This window comes from Littorina saxatilis, linkage group LG6 (genome assembly GCF_037325665.1).
Source record: "Littorina saxatilis isolate snail1 linkage group LG6, US_GU_Lsax_2.0, whole genome shotgun sequence".
Taxonomy (NCBI): Eukaryota; Metazoa; Mollusca; class Gastropoda; order Littorinimorpha; family Littorinidae; genus Littorina; species Littorina saxatilis.
In genome coordinates, this window is record NC_090250.1 from 10,589,710 (window position 1) to 10,605,159 (window position 15,450).

Sequence of the window (15,450 nt, forward strand, 5' to 3'; positions counted from 1 at the left end):
TACATGTTTCACTGCACGCACAGCTGATCGGTCCTTCAGTCCCGACACATACTCCTTTACGGCCGACAGACTGTAGGCTAGGTCAGATGCCCTTTTCTCTGATGTATCCTGTGTTTCTGTGACTTCTCTGGTCCGAGACTGTGTTTTCAACAGCCAGGTATCCAAAACAGACACACCACGTGACTCAGTGGCCCGTGGCGACAATAGCACAGCTTCAGCCTCACCCTGTTTATTGTCATTTACGTTCAGGGGGCGTGTTGTCATCAGTGCGTGCAGCACGTGCAAAAATGTCACTGTAACTGTGTCGTGTGTCACTTTCACATTCACATTCCAGCAGTTGTTGTTGATTTCCTTGTGTCGAACCAAGGGTAGCGGGATTGAACAGTAAAGGGATTTCATGACGACTTGCCTACAATGTGTCGACACGGTTTTCTTCTTCTTTATTTCTCTTTTTTTCTTCTGCTCGCAGCTTGTCGCGCTGAAGCTGGCTTGGCGGCTTTCGTCAATAATGTTGAGTCATGGCTGGCCGGTCCGAGTCAGAGGCTGACACAAGTCGCAGGACAACTGTAGTTTTCGTTCCTTCTGCACACACTGTCCAGGAACAGACGGTGTTTACCTTGAGCAGGGCTTCCAGTGTACCTTCCAGAGCTGTTGGGAGTCCATCAGCTGGCATTTTGAGGGAATTATTGAGCGTTTCTCAAAGTTAAATCGAGAGCTCTAAATTTCCGCCCTGCTGCTCGAAAATCTCGCGAGATCTCAGAGAGAGAGAGAGAGAGAGAGAGAGAGAGAGAGAGAGAGAGAGAGAGACAGAGACAGACAGACAGACAGACAGAGACAGACAGAGACAGACAGACAGACAGACAAAACAGACAGACAGATAGACATACAGACAGACATAGGCTCTGTTTGTATTTACGTGCATTTTTGCATGCGTGAGGCTAGTTGTGTGTGTATGTGTGTGTGTGTGTGTGTGAGAGAGAGAGAGGTTCGTGTGTGTGTGTGTGTGTTTTGTCTGTGTGTGTATGTGTGTGTGAGCAAGCGAGAGAGAGAGAGAGAGAGAGCTAGAGAGAGGGAGAGAGAGACAGACAGACAGACAGAGACAGACAGACAGACCGTGACAGACAAAACAAGAGAGACAGAGAGAGAGACAGAGAGAGATAGAGACACAGAGAGACAGAGACAGAGAGAGAGAGAGAGACACACACAGAGAGACAGAGACAGAGAGAGAACGAGAGAGAGAGAGAGACAGATACAGAGAGATACAGAGAGAGACAGAGACAGACAGAGACAGAGCGAGACAGAGTCAGATAGAAACAGAAAGGCAAAGAGTGGGGAAGGGCAGTCAAAAAAATTATAATAATTCGTGAAAGGTAACAGTTTACATGCATGGATACGGGGAAACTAAGAATAACATTTGCACAACCCTGAACTAAATTCAAAGATACAAACAATAATCTCCAAAGCATGCACTGAAAGGCAAACAGAAATCTCAAAAATCCTTAGCACCTGTCTGTGTTCGCGTGTCGGTTCATGTCTCTGTTCTGTTACAGTGTTTTGTGTGTAAATAACCCGGTGTTTGCGATAGGCTTAAACGCCCAGAATACAGAAGAAACTAAACACCTAGGAATCTGGCTATCTTCATTTTTTACACATTGAAGTTTGATGCTCAGGTTCGAGCCTTTTCGCGTTAACATAACAGGAAAACCGCAAAAAGACACCGGACATCTCGTCGAAGTTACACACGCCTACAATTTGAAAGGCAAAAAAATGGAAGTAGCGAATGGAGATGGGGTGGGGGAAAGATAGCGAAAGGGAGAACGAGAGAGAAAATCAATCAATCAATCAATGAGGCTTATATCGCGCATATTCCGTGGGTACAGTTCTAGGCGCTCTGCAGTGATGCCGTGTGAGATGAAATTTTATACGGCCAGTAGATTGCAGCCATGTCGGCGCATATTTACCTTTCACGGCCTTATTCCAAGTCACACGGGTATGGTAGACAATTATTAACTGTGCCTAAGCAATTTTGCCAGGAAAGACCCTTTTGTCAATCGTGGGATCTTTAACGTGCACACCCAATGTAGTATACACGGGGGGTGGTTCGGACACCGAAGAGGAGAAAAGAGGAGAGACGATGATGACAAGACAAAACATGCGGAACAGGCGGACGGCACGACGGTGGGTAGATAGATAGATAGATAGATAGATAGATGGATTGATAGATAGAAAGACAGACAGACAAACAGACAGACAGATAGACAGACAGATAGACAGACAGAAAGGTAGATAGCTAGAAAGATATATATTCAAATGAACGGCCCGAGAAACAGATAGATGAATAGATAGATGGACAGACAGGTAGCTACATAGACAGTCAGACAGACAGACGGACAAACTGACAGACAGACAGACAGACAGACACACAGACAGACAGACTCGTTTAAAAAATGGAAACAGAATAATGATAATGGGCTCACACCAGTGACAGCAGGGACAGGCAAACAGTCTACATGCCAATTTTGACATCAGACCAAACGCACGCCTCAATAAATCATCGCAACTACTACCGGGATTGACACTATATGATTTTGCTAGCAGTCCAGAGCAATTCAGAAAACGCAAGGTCACTCAACATTAACCGGAATTTAACAATCACCGCAGGCGTGCTTGCATCCACAGCTCGAGTGTGCCCTTAAACTTTACATTTTCTGCCAATTCAGCAACCACTTAACTGTCACAAAAAGGACGCCCTTGCGCGAAAGTCGACACTAGATTCGCATATTCTTTACTAGCAGTTCTAGCCACAACGCAGAACTATGTGCACTAATTCTCGAAGGACTTAAAGGAACCGTTTGGTGACTTGTTTTGTCGAAGACAGTTTTTATGGTGCCTAAATCTGACACTATTCATGCAAAGCAACTAAAACAATCTTTCCTAACCCCTACTTTACTTCGCCTAGTCTCATTCTATCTGATCGAAAATAGTTCTAAAAGCAACACTCAGCTAAATGTCTGTGCCCCCACACTTTTACACTGACTTGCCCCACTTTTAGAGTGGTTGATGATGTTAAAGACCACCAATTACGTTGGACATCACCTTTAAAACCCACATAGTTTTTTTGCTGAATGGGAGTACTTACTATCACTGGCATTTGAGTCTCCCGGGATGAGTCTGTCTGGTCCAATGTTAACCATCAAGGTTGTCTGTTTGATTTATTGGTTGGCACCGTAGGTCACAAATTCACCACTGCGCGACCTTTTCATCTCTTCCTCAACAGAACTCCATCTATCCCTACCTTGTAACGCTCGCCCCCCCCCCCCTCCTTGCCCTTCTTCCCATACCCACCTTCTGTTTGCCAACTCTGTGTCTGTCAAGGAATATTAACCCCCTTTCCTCTTCCACCCCTTTTGACGAACGCCCAATGCAAACTTTCGGAAATCAGGTCTTCAAATAAAAGGAGTCTTAAAATAAAGGTAAGTTTTACAGCCGCCGTGAAGACAACATTCAAGACACCACAGTCTTTTATATCACAAGCCCGAGAAAGGAGATTTACTTAACATGAATCCTGACCTTGTGCCATTTCCTATATAACTCAGGGATCATGCCCCACCCCCCCCCCCCCCCCCTGCATTGGAAGCGCCTGTCACAAAACTGGGAGGCACAAGCACGCACAAATGAGAGCAGTAATTTTGTTAAAGTGCCCACACTGTCACTACTTACTTGTTTCTTTCACACATAAAACGGTGGCTGTTTTTTTCCGACATTCTGAACTGTATAGCCATTAAAACGCCAGTCCCCACAAAAACGTAGGTTACAAACCGACAGACGTGACCAGTATTACCATTAACTGGATACGGTGGATAACGTCTTGATAAAGTACCAGGTTCTTAATCACACGTTTTTGAGTTTAAATCACCAAATAAACCATATAAGATGCTTACATTGTTCCTTTTGGGACACTTAAATGAGGTCCCTTTTTTTTTTAAATGCTTCGCGAATTCGGTCAGAAAACTTGAAGGTTCCTTTGCATAGAAAATGAACAGGGTAAGTTGTTTTTGCTGTTAAATCAAGATTTCAGATTTGTCCAGCTCATTTAACAAGAACGGCTTTCCTACAAAAAAAAGGACACAACACTAGACAGCCAAAGCTAAAGTGCAGCCTCAGTATTTTATCAGCTAAATAGAAATATAATTACAGAAGTATGCGATTAAAAAGATTTCATTCTGCAACGTAACGAAAACATGAGAGCGGAAAAACGATTAGGCTAAAGAGTAATTAAAAGCGTCAAGCATATCTGTTTTTTACGTGTCTACATCACTTCAAGCCACGCGACCTTCCAAAATTACATTCAACCAGATATGAAAAGGTGAGAGCGGTCCACCGATTAAACGACAATAAAACGTGTAGGTTTTCGTGTAAACATGCCAACCTGACTTCAAGGACAATCTACTAGCTTACCCAAACTTCAAAACCCTGCCCCCCCCCCCCCCCCCCTCTCCTGTCCCCACCTTTGTCACCCTCCTCGTTCCCTCGCACTACCGCCCGCAAAGCCTTTTTGTACGTCTTTGACAGTGACAAGGCAAGTGGTAATTGGAGCACGCGAACTGAAGAAAACTCTACAATGAAAACATGTCCGCTGCTGTGCATTGATGTAAAGTTATGAAGGAGCCGTTTGTATGTGTGGTGTCACTGGCAACCACGTCTCCAGTTGCCTCCTCTCTTGTTAGTAATCTCCTGCTTATACCGTCGAGTTGTGTCGCCCGAAGTATACATCCTTCCTCCCCCCCCCCCCCCCCCCCCCATTCAACCGTAAGATAACCATTCTTTTCCCCTGTACCGTACATCAAACTTTCCTTTTTATATTTAGTCAAGTTTTGACTAAATATTTTAACATCGAGGGGGAATCGAAACGAGGGTCGTGGTGTATGTGCGTGTGTGCGTGTGTGTGTGCGTGTGTGTGTGTGTGTAGAGCGATTCAGACTAAACTACTGGACCGATCTTTATGAAATTTGACATGAGAGTTCCTGGGTATGAAATTCCCCGAACGTTTTTTTCATTTTTTTGATAAATGTCTTTGATGACGTCATATCCGGCTTTTCGTGAAAGTTGAGGCGGCACTGTCACGCCCTCATTTTTCAACCAAATTGGTTGAAATTTTGGTCAAGTAATCTTCGACGAAACCCGGACTTCGGTATTGCATTTCAGCTTGGTGGCTTAAAAATTAATTAATGACTTTGGTCATTAAAAATCTGAAAATTGTAAAAAAAATAAAAATTTATAAAACGATCCAAATTTACGTTTATCTTATTCTCCATCATTTGCTGATTCCAAAAACATATAAATATGTTATATTCGGATTAAAAACAAGCTCTGAAAATTAAATATATAAACATTATTATCAAAATTAAATTGTCCAAATCAATTTAAAAACACTTTCATCTTATTCCTTGTCGGTTCCTGATTCCAAAAACATATAGATATGATATGTTTGGATTAAAAACACGCTCAGAAAGTTAAAACAAAGAGAGGTACAGAAAAGCGTGCTATCCTTCTTAGCGCAACTACTACCCCGCTCTTCTTGTCAATTTCACTGCCTTTGCCATGAGCGGTGGACTGACGATGCTACGAGTATACGGTCTTGCTGAACAATGGCAGCTACTTGACTAAATATTGTATTTTCGCCTTACGCGACTTGTTTCGTGTTCAAAATGAAGGTGCACATTATTTTTTTTTATAGCTGTTGCACCAAAACGGTACAATTTTGACTGTCACAGATGATGATAGCTGTAGTTTTTGTGCATTTCTGGTGTACGACGCATTTTGAGCAATTTTAAATTGTTATCAATTTAGCGTTGCGGCACAGGAAATTCATCAAAACTAGGTTATCGTTTAGGTTTGGTTCAACTCAAAAAAAGACAACACAGTTTGGTAAGTTTCCACTACCCAAATTGCACTGACAAAAGAACAAAGAGAAAACATATTCAGAATATACAAGCACCAGCAGCCACGTTTCTTGACATCATTGAACTTTAACATGAAAAACAAAAACAAATGAATAAATAAAAATAGATATAAAGATATAAATAAAAAAAGAGTAAAATAAAAGAATCAGTATATCAATGAATGAATCAAAAATCAATTAATCAAATCAATCAATATACTTTCTTTTAGATCAAAAAAGAAAAAGATCAAAAGGTGACCACAAACGTTTCTATACAGGCAATCGACGTAGATTCTAGGCAATTTACAAATTCGATGTGAAACATAAACTCACACGCGTTGCCTTGTGTCCCAACTGCTTTGCTGGTCTTTGCTAAACTGGATTCGCTGGTTTTGAGCTTTGCTTGATTTTTCCCACCACACATGCATCCACAGGGATAACTAAAGTCTTGTCACAAACATATTTAGTACTCGTGTCACATACAAGACTGTCGGAAAGACATTTAGTTGTCAACGCGGAACGTGTTCGTGCTCAGTTGCCAAGCTGTCTAGAAACGTTCATGTCCTTTTACTATACTTCGTTTTATTACTTTTGCCGAACAGTTTTTGTTGGGTTGTACTGAATGATTGATCGTGCCATTAGCAGTCTAGTTTTTTGCTTGCACGTTTACATAACAGATACCTCCCTTCCGGTGCTTACAGTCTAGATAAGCCAAACAGGTGTCAATTAAGAATTTAATTCCGCAAAACAATTCCACTCTGCACAGAAAGAGCAACCCGCCCAAGATTTTTGGTAAAGTGGGAGGACGCTCTTACTTGATATGTTAAAGACCTTTTCCTTCCAATGTTTAGTTTACAAGAGGATTCAAAGTTGTGGTCTTGAAGTCCAAGACTAACAGTAAAAAGACACTGGCGTTTGTTAAATGTTGCTTTTTACGTCGCTGACGCTGGAAATATGTTTTTACATTTAGTCAAGTTTTGATTTCATACCCAGGAACTCTCATGTCAAATTTCATAAAGATCGGTCCAGTAGTTTAGTCTGAATCGCTCTACACACACACACACACACACACAGACACACACACACACACACACACACACACACACACACACGCACATACACCACGACCCTCGTTTCGATTCCCCCTCGATGTTAAAATATTTAGTCAAAACTTGACTAAATATAAAAACTAACTGAGTTAGCGTTAAAGCACATTTTTTTTTTTTTTCCCTTACACCTGTTCCTTGTTCCGGTGTACTCTCACGCCGCCCCGTTCCTGTATTCGCTGCTCCATCCACATCTGAATTTCGTTCCGCTGCCAGACTTGTCGATTTTACAGACGCTCCAGGGAGGGATGTCGGGTCGTTGCGGTAGGCTACCCTCGGAAGTTGACACTGCACTTCTGCTGAGTCACTTCGACGGTGTTCAGTAGTGGGTCTGTCCCGAGCTAACGGACTCAGCCCACTACCTACTATGCCCCCTACTAACGACATTGACTGCTAAGTCGCGGAGCCAGACTAAGTGAGCGTCCCCTCCAGAGAGCAGACCGCCACCACGTCCCTCCGTCGACCCCCCAGAACGTCACACGTTGAAGACTGACAGCAGAAATACTATTCAGGGAAGGATGGAACAGGAACAATGAGACCAAGGTCACCATGGGAGTTCCGGGCATGAAGGGCCACAAGAGCAAGGACATTTTATAATTTTGGATGATTAATGAGATGAGGATGATTATAATGATGATGCTATGGATTTCCAATTTGGTTTGAGACTACGTGACAGGGCAGCACTCTACGCTTACTGTCATAATATATCCTGGCATCAACCAGGCCCGAGAACTGCCGCACCTGCGGTGTTGGTCAGGTATGCAGAACCTGAGCACCCTCAAAGTCGCATTCGTTAAGTGAATGACACTCGGCTGTGTGATTCCAGCCTTCCCATAGGAACCATAGCACTTCCACTCTGGGTAGGAGCCGACCGTAGCCCGAAAAACCCACATGACCCTGATGGGATTCGAACCCACGACCTCCCGGCCCGCAGCCCGATGCGCTAACCACTGCGCCACGGGGGCCGGTGCGTTAAAAAGCACATTTAAGTTGCCAATCACTCTCAGCGTTTTCGTTTTTGTGTTAGCAATTTTGTCTTTCATCATTGATGTCTTTTATCATTTTACACTTGAATAGTTTTTTTTTATTTTTATTTTTTTATCTCTAATTATTCTTTCTCCGTCTGTTGAAGCTAACGTGCCAAAGGAGAACGCCCTGAAGAAAAACAAGTCGCGTAAGGCGAAATTACTACATTTAGTCAAGCTGTGGAACTCACAGAATGAAACTGAACGTAGTCCGCCGCTAGTGCAAAAGGCAGTGAAAGTGACGAGCCTGTTTGGCGCGGCAGCGGTTGCGCTGTGCTTCATAGCACGCTTTACTGTACCTCTCTTCGTTTTAACTTTCTGAGCGTGTTTTTAATCCAAACATATCATATCTATATGTTTTTGGAATCAGGAACCGACAAGGAATAAGATGAAGTAGTTTTTAAATCGATTTCGGAAATTTAATTTTGATCATAATTTTTATATTTTTAATTTTCAGAGCTTGTTTTTAATCCAAATATAACATATGTATATGTTTTTGGAATCAGAAAATGACAAATAATAAGATGAAATTGTTTTTGGATCGTTTAATAAAAAAATAATTTTAATTACAAGTTTCCGATTTATAATGACCAAACTCACTCATTAGTTTTTAAGCCACAAAGCTGAAATGCAATACCAAACCCCGGCCTTCGTCGAAGATTGCATTGCCAAAATTTCAATCAATTTAATTGAAAAATGAGGGTGTGACAAGTGCCGCCTCAACTTTTACAAAAAGCCAGATATGACGTCATCAAAGGTATTTATCGAAAAAAAGAAAAAAACGTCCGGGGATATCATTCCCAGGAACTCTCATGTCAAATTTCATAAAGATCGGTCCAGTAGTGTGGTCTGAATCGCTCTACACACACACACAGACACACATAGACACACACACACACACACACACACACATACACACACACACACACACACACATACACTACAACCCTCGTCTCGATTCCCCCCTCTACGTTAAAACATTTAGTCAAAACTTGACTAAATGTAAAAAAGAACAGAATGGATATATTTTCAACCGAGTGAGATTGTAAAAACACATGCAGGTTCGTGACCGTGCAGGGATTATCTCCCTTATAACTCTCATTATGACAAAGAATCAAACCTGTCTAGTTCGCCCCTCCTCTCCTTCCTTGTGCTTTGGACCTAGTCTTTTGACAGCGTGTAGTGACAACGCTGTGATTTTCAACCGGGTTAACTTTTACAGTAGATTATGGAAACTTCTATCGGTAATTTGCATTTAAAAGAACTCATTTTATTTATAGTAGTGGACTCCTTTATGCACCCGTTTTAACAAGGCATAACACCTTAACTGCACTCCATCGCTGTAAAAAGATATAAGTAAAATAACATGTACAGTAAGCCTGTTTGGTGGGTGTTTGTACTGTGTGTAAAAGCCTGACAGTATCTGTGATGGTTTACGGGAGACTTACTGTGCCATTAACAAAGGTATCAAAACGGTTTATATAATTGTAAACTTACCTTTCTTCGATTGAATCCTTTCAGTTGAATCCACCAGAATGACCACAGAGTAAAACAGCATAACCGACACACAGCATGAGATTAAAACGGAAAAACGATCGAAAAGTCTTCAAAAACTGTTCCGATTTCTTCAGTCTGTTACAGTTAGAATAATCTGGAATGATTCTTTTCAGTTGATTTTTCTCACTGATCAATCTTCGAATTTTGTCCCCCTGCAGAACTCTTCAGAAATTCGGACATTCTGTGTCACTTCATCACTTTGTGACACCGACGAACACAAGGTCTTGTCGGAGAAAGGAACCTCCACACGAAAATAAGGAACACAATCGCAGCGTAACAATTTCAAGGCGGAGTCGACACTTCACAAATGCCGTCAGAGAAACCCTCGACGGCGCGAGCAATTTCCCAATCATCCGCAGAAGTTCGTCTGCTTTCCTTCACCGCTTGGAAGAATTACTTCCCCTGCCGAATACTTGTGGTGGCAAAGAAGAGGGCAACAGAATCAGTTTTATTCGTAACGGTGAGTTATGTTACATTTTATTGTTCATCAAAGATCTTTAAAAAGTGGGACAAAATAAAGGAAGGAAAGAAAACAAAATAGAAAAAGACAATTCTCAATATCAAAACCTCTAGCACAGACTAGCCCAGTCACCCGCCCTGCCCGTAGTATTTCACACAGGCAGACGCCGGCAGAGGCAAACACACACACACACACACACACACACACACACGCACGCACGCACGCACGCACACACACACACACACACACGCACACACAAACACACACACACACACACACACACACACACACACACCGCAGAGGACACGTTAGATACATTAATGTTTCATAGTTTGCTTTATTACGGAAGCCTTGCCTCGAGCATGACATCTTAATGTCCAAGCTTTTCACGACAGCGGAATTAATCGAGAGGAATCACAGAAGTCGCGGTGTCAATAAATTCAAGTTTTGTTGCTTAGATACAAAAATGAATTTAAAGTCGGCAGAAGGCAGCATCTGACAACTTAACACCCGAAGACCACAGGGATTCAGAGATTTTCAGCACCACTTGATCACACACAAAAACGCGACACATCTAACATTGACAGAACAGCAAGTTTAGCTTTTGTCCATGAACCCAAGAAGCACGCGCTGTCAACATGTATAATTGTAAATCAAAATCCAATATGTCGTTACCAGCGAGGAAGCAAGTGATGGATTCATTCTAACCTTGGTTCACCGAAAACAATGATGGTACGCATTCTATTCCAAATCCATTCATACGAATGGCATTGAACGGTGCGACATCAGTGTTAACACCACATTTTTGATCCAATGTGACAGACTCCAAAGAGACAACACTTCACTACACCGCCGCTGCTACACCACCAGTCCTTTAATCCACTGGGATAATATGCAAGGGTTTGGCAAAGTGTGGTGCGCGTAACACAATAGTTAGTTTCGCAATGGGTGAGCGAAGCCAGTCTGCGTGCAATTGCTTTGCGCAACGCTTCTCATGAAAACGATGGATGGTAATAGACAAGTGAGAAAGGTGAAAGGAGATAATATATATTATATACTCCCCACAGGCACTTGAGGTGGACAGTTTTGTTCTTTTGAAACGTGTATTCAATCGAACCTGTCTATAACGAGCACCCAAGGAACCGACCCCGACCAAACGTGATTGTTATAGAGAGGTGGTCACTAAGGAAAGGTGAATTATATTGAACAAGAGCTCGTCGGGATCGTGTGAGATGGTCGTTGTGGGCAGGTGGTCGTTATCGAGGGGAGGTCACCAGGGCAGGTTCAACTGTACTTGACAATCGTTCTCTTTGAAATCCTCACCCAACATCTGCCATGCTGAACGGTAGAACGAAAGGTCGAAAAAAAAGAGAGACAGGACACGACGACGCAATGCCAATGGGAATTCAACTATTTTCATAAAACACTTGTATCAGCCATTTTGTTCCTTTTCTTCAACTATCTTTTTAGTATTGTGTGATTTGTATAAGTTACATCCCTGCTGAAATCTCGTATGTGATTACAGCTATTTTGTTTTCAGCAGAGCAATAGGGCCTGATATTTTGCCGAGACAAGTATAATGCCGACGGGCGCTGGGGCAGGGTGGTAAGACGTCGGCCTCTTAATCGAAAGGTCGAGGGTTCGAATCCCGGCCGCGGCCGCCTGGTGGGTTAAGTGTGGAGATTTTTCCGATCTCCCAGGTCAACTTATGTGCAGACCTGCTAGAGGCTTATCCCCCTTCGTGTGTACACGCAAGCACAAGACCAAGTGCGCACGGAAAAGATCCTGTAATCCATGTCAGAGTTCGGTGGGTTATAAAAACACGACAATACCCAGCATGCTTCCTCCGAAAGCGGCGTATGGCTGGCTAAATGGCGGGGTAAAAACGGTCATACACGTAAAATTCCACTCTCGCAAAACCACGGGTGTACGTGGGAGTTTCAGCCCACGAACGTAGAAGAAGAAGAAGAAAAGTATAATGCCGACGAGTCGAAGATCCACGGTGATGAAATCGGAACCGCGTGTAGTTTGTTGGTGTAAATTTATTCCCCATCTATATCTATATATATATATATACGACTAGTGTCTGTCTGTCTGTCTGTCTGTTCGCGATGCACGGCCAAAGTTATCGGTGGATCTTTTTTTAAATGTGGACACCGTATTCAGCTACACCCCGGACACAACCTCATCGATGAGATATTTCAACACGTGCTCTCAGCGCGCAGCGCTGTGCGCGCTGAACCGATTTTGTTTTTGTTTTTTGTTTTGTTGTCGGGATCCACTACCAGTAACTCTTCCTTATCTTCTCCAGTGTTTTCAGCCGCGATTATCTCCCTTCCTCCGTGTGGCGTCAATCCATATTCCCGTTACTACGATACTATTTTTAGAAGGTTATTGCACGTTACTATTTTTAGAAGGTCTCCAGTGTTTTGCGCAGACCTGTTTACCCCCATAAGTGTTTTGGAGTAATGCTCAGCCCCAAAAATAGTAATCCTGGCACAAAAATAGTAATCATCCAGCATTCGTCGCCAATTACAACGCACATGACAACTGTGTCTGCGAAACGCAATCATGCACATATATCCATCATTCACAAACAAAACACATCAGTCAGTTTTTGTAGTCATCATAATTTCAACGAAGATCACATCAAAAGCACATGCATCACTGATTCTTTTTCTTTTGCTCGTAGTAGGCCTTTTTCAGTGTGTCAAGCGCTTCTCTACTGTACTTGCGCTTGCCGAATGAGTGAGGGTGAGACTTCATCACTAGAATAAGGCTCTCCAGCGTCTTATCAGACAGACATGATCTCTGGTCAGTCCTGTGCTTTTTCACCCCATTTTGCCATTGAAAAAACAATGCCAAACATGTGAATTAATTAAAAAAAAAAAAAAATAAATAAAAAAATAAAAAAAAATATTTTATTTATGAAAATCGTAGTCTTGACACGGATAGCGGAATGGCGTATTTTTTGCAGAAAATCGTAATAAATTACGCCAAAATCGTAAGGGTAAACAGGTCTGTTTGCGCGTTTATCTCCTTTCCTTCGTGCGCCGGCGATGCCGGCGTACACCCGGCAAAGCCGGGTCCCAGGGGCAGCCTGGTATTCGACTCTACTTCTTCCCGGCGAAGCCGGTACCCGGCGAAGCGGGTAATCATCGAGTATATATATATACGACTAGAGTCTGTCTGTCTGTCTGTTCGCGATGCACGGCCAAAGTTCTCGGTGGATCTTTTTAAAATTTGGACACCGTATTCAGCTACACCCCGGACACAACCTCATCGATGAGATATTTCAACACGTGCTCTCAGCTGTGCGCGCTGAACCGATTTTGTTTTTTTTTGGTCTGGATCCACTACCAGTAACTCTTCCTTATCTTCTCCAGTGTTTTCAGCCGCGATTATCTCCCTTCCTCCGTGTGGCGTCAATCCATATTCCCGTTACTACGTTACTATTTTTAGAAGGTCACTGCACGTTACTATTTTTAGAAGGTCTCCAGTGTTTTGCGCGTTTATCTCCTTTCCTTCGTGCGCCGGCGAAGCCGGCGTTTGCCGGGTCCCAGGCACAGCCTGGTATTCGGCTCTACTTCTTCCCGGCGAAGCCGGTACCCGGCGAAGCGGGTAATCATCTAGTCATAAATATTTTATGTGAAAAAGAAAAAGGGCTGTGTGAGACTATCCAATCACAACCCCCGAATCCTTCAGGTGTCTATCAATATTACCCAATATTGACGGACTGTGTGATGATATCTTCTGCTATTGGTCTGTTTCGACAGTGATATCAAAATCTCGACCTCCGGTCTCGATTTTGATATCACTGTCTCAACAGACCATAGCAGAAGATATCGTCACACAGTCAGTCAATGTTAGATATATTGCTAATTCTCTGGACATTTTGTATTTACTGTAAAGAAATTACAAAAGTATTTGTCTCAGTTTTGGCTGTTCCATATCCCTCCCTCTGATTATTATTTCTTTTTGTTCACTCTTTTCTTGTACTTTTCATTATTTCAAAATGTCTTTTCTTTCAAAAAGTATTTAGTCACTTGCTCAACTAAATTCTGGGATAATTACATTTTCATATATATTTGTTTGTTTTTAAATGTAGGTGTTTTAGTTTTTGAAGTGGGGAAGCAATAAAGAGGTCGTTTATATCAAAACTGATATCGACGGAAATGTCGTCGATATCACTTTTGCACATCTCAGTTTTGCCCAATTGACCAATGGAAATCCACGTAACATATGAAATAGCAATATAGCAATATAATTATATAGAGAATACTACATGGCTTGCTGTGTCGTACCAGATTTACACGAGTTTTTTTTAAAATATTGAACTGCGAGCGAAAGCGAGCTGTTCACTATTTGAAAAAGCAACGAGTGTAAATCTGGTACGACACAGCAAGCCATGTAGTATTCTGTTTATCCTACAAACTGTACTTACGTGTATTTTACTCAAAACGTCCCGCAGTCGAGGCAGCCACACTGAAGACGCTTGATTTCGAACCTCGATCTCTTCCAAAGCCTTGTGCAATCTATTACGTCAAAGCAAAGAAACGTCACTCTGGAAAGTGTGGCGTGACGTGTTTGTTCTAAAAATTCATCGAGGGGAATTAACGAGGGCATTTTTTTTCTACAATGGCGTTTGTCTCGGTGACTTTGGCATCATTAGTAGTGGCAAAAAACAGGTCCCTGCCAGACTTGCTTGACATGACCTCATTTACATGATATACACACGTGTGATTTGAACGATTATTATCTCATGAGTATCTCTCTCACGTATGTAGGATAAACGCATTTTACCCACGCCGAGACAGTTCATAAGAATATGAAAATAATAAATCGAAACTTTGCCGAGTGACGTCATTCATATTCTTACGGATTGTCTAGACATGCATCTTATGCCATACAACCCATCGGCAGGGATTCAACCTTAGTATCCCCTGAAAAATCATTTGTTTCTGAAGTGAAGTATCCGAATTCGCAAAGATTTCTTTTACAGGGGTCATGTGACCGTGTTACACGACACTTGAGATTGCCACAAGTTCTCAAATGCCGTATAGTTGTGTTCTTTTATTCTACGTCGCCCGTCTTCGCAGCAACAGAAAACAACTCGTCAAATTGAGTTCGAGGATTTATTCAGCATTCAATACATACAACTGCACAACTAGCAGAACTCAAATAGAAGCTTTTTTAACATTCAAATCGCGCTGGCATATATAGTAAATACTCAATCTCGAGAATATTCCAGACCGAACATGATACAACTACATTATATGAGCCGTGCATGGACTAAACTAGCGACATTCTCTATGACGTACATCAAAAGCGCGGACGCACTTAATCCGAACGAACGCCACG

At 42.4% G+C, this 15,450-nt stretch overlaps 1 protein-coding gene and 1 non-coding gene across 5 annotated transcripts in view; both read right to left on the bottom strand.

The window, feature by feature from the left end:
- The window catches only part of LOC138968456 (transforming growth factor-beta-induced protein ig-h3-like), a 72,467-nt gene extending 61,403 nt beyond the window's left edge, over positions 1-11,064 (bottom strand). Inside the window, exons 1-2 of one of the 4 annotated variants that reach the window (XM_070341025.1) lie at positions 10,798-11,064; positions 9,570-10,041 (exon numbers count right to left, since the gene is read on the bottom strand). The gene's annotated coding sequence lies outside the window, so the exon portion shown is untranslated. Of the gene's footprint in view, positions 1-9,569; positions 10,042-10,764 lie in introns of all 4 variants that reach the window. The other 3 variants (XM_070341026.1, XM_070341024.1, XM_070341027.1) reach the window with 3 other exon arrangements.
- On the bottom strand, positions 7,940-8,013 carry Trnar-gcg (transfer RNA arginine (anticodon GCG)). The gene has a single exon. It is a non-coding gene; the product is annotated as a tRNA-Arg (tRNA).
- Positions 11,065-15,450: the final 4,386 nt, after the last annotated feature.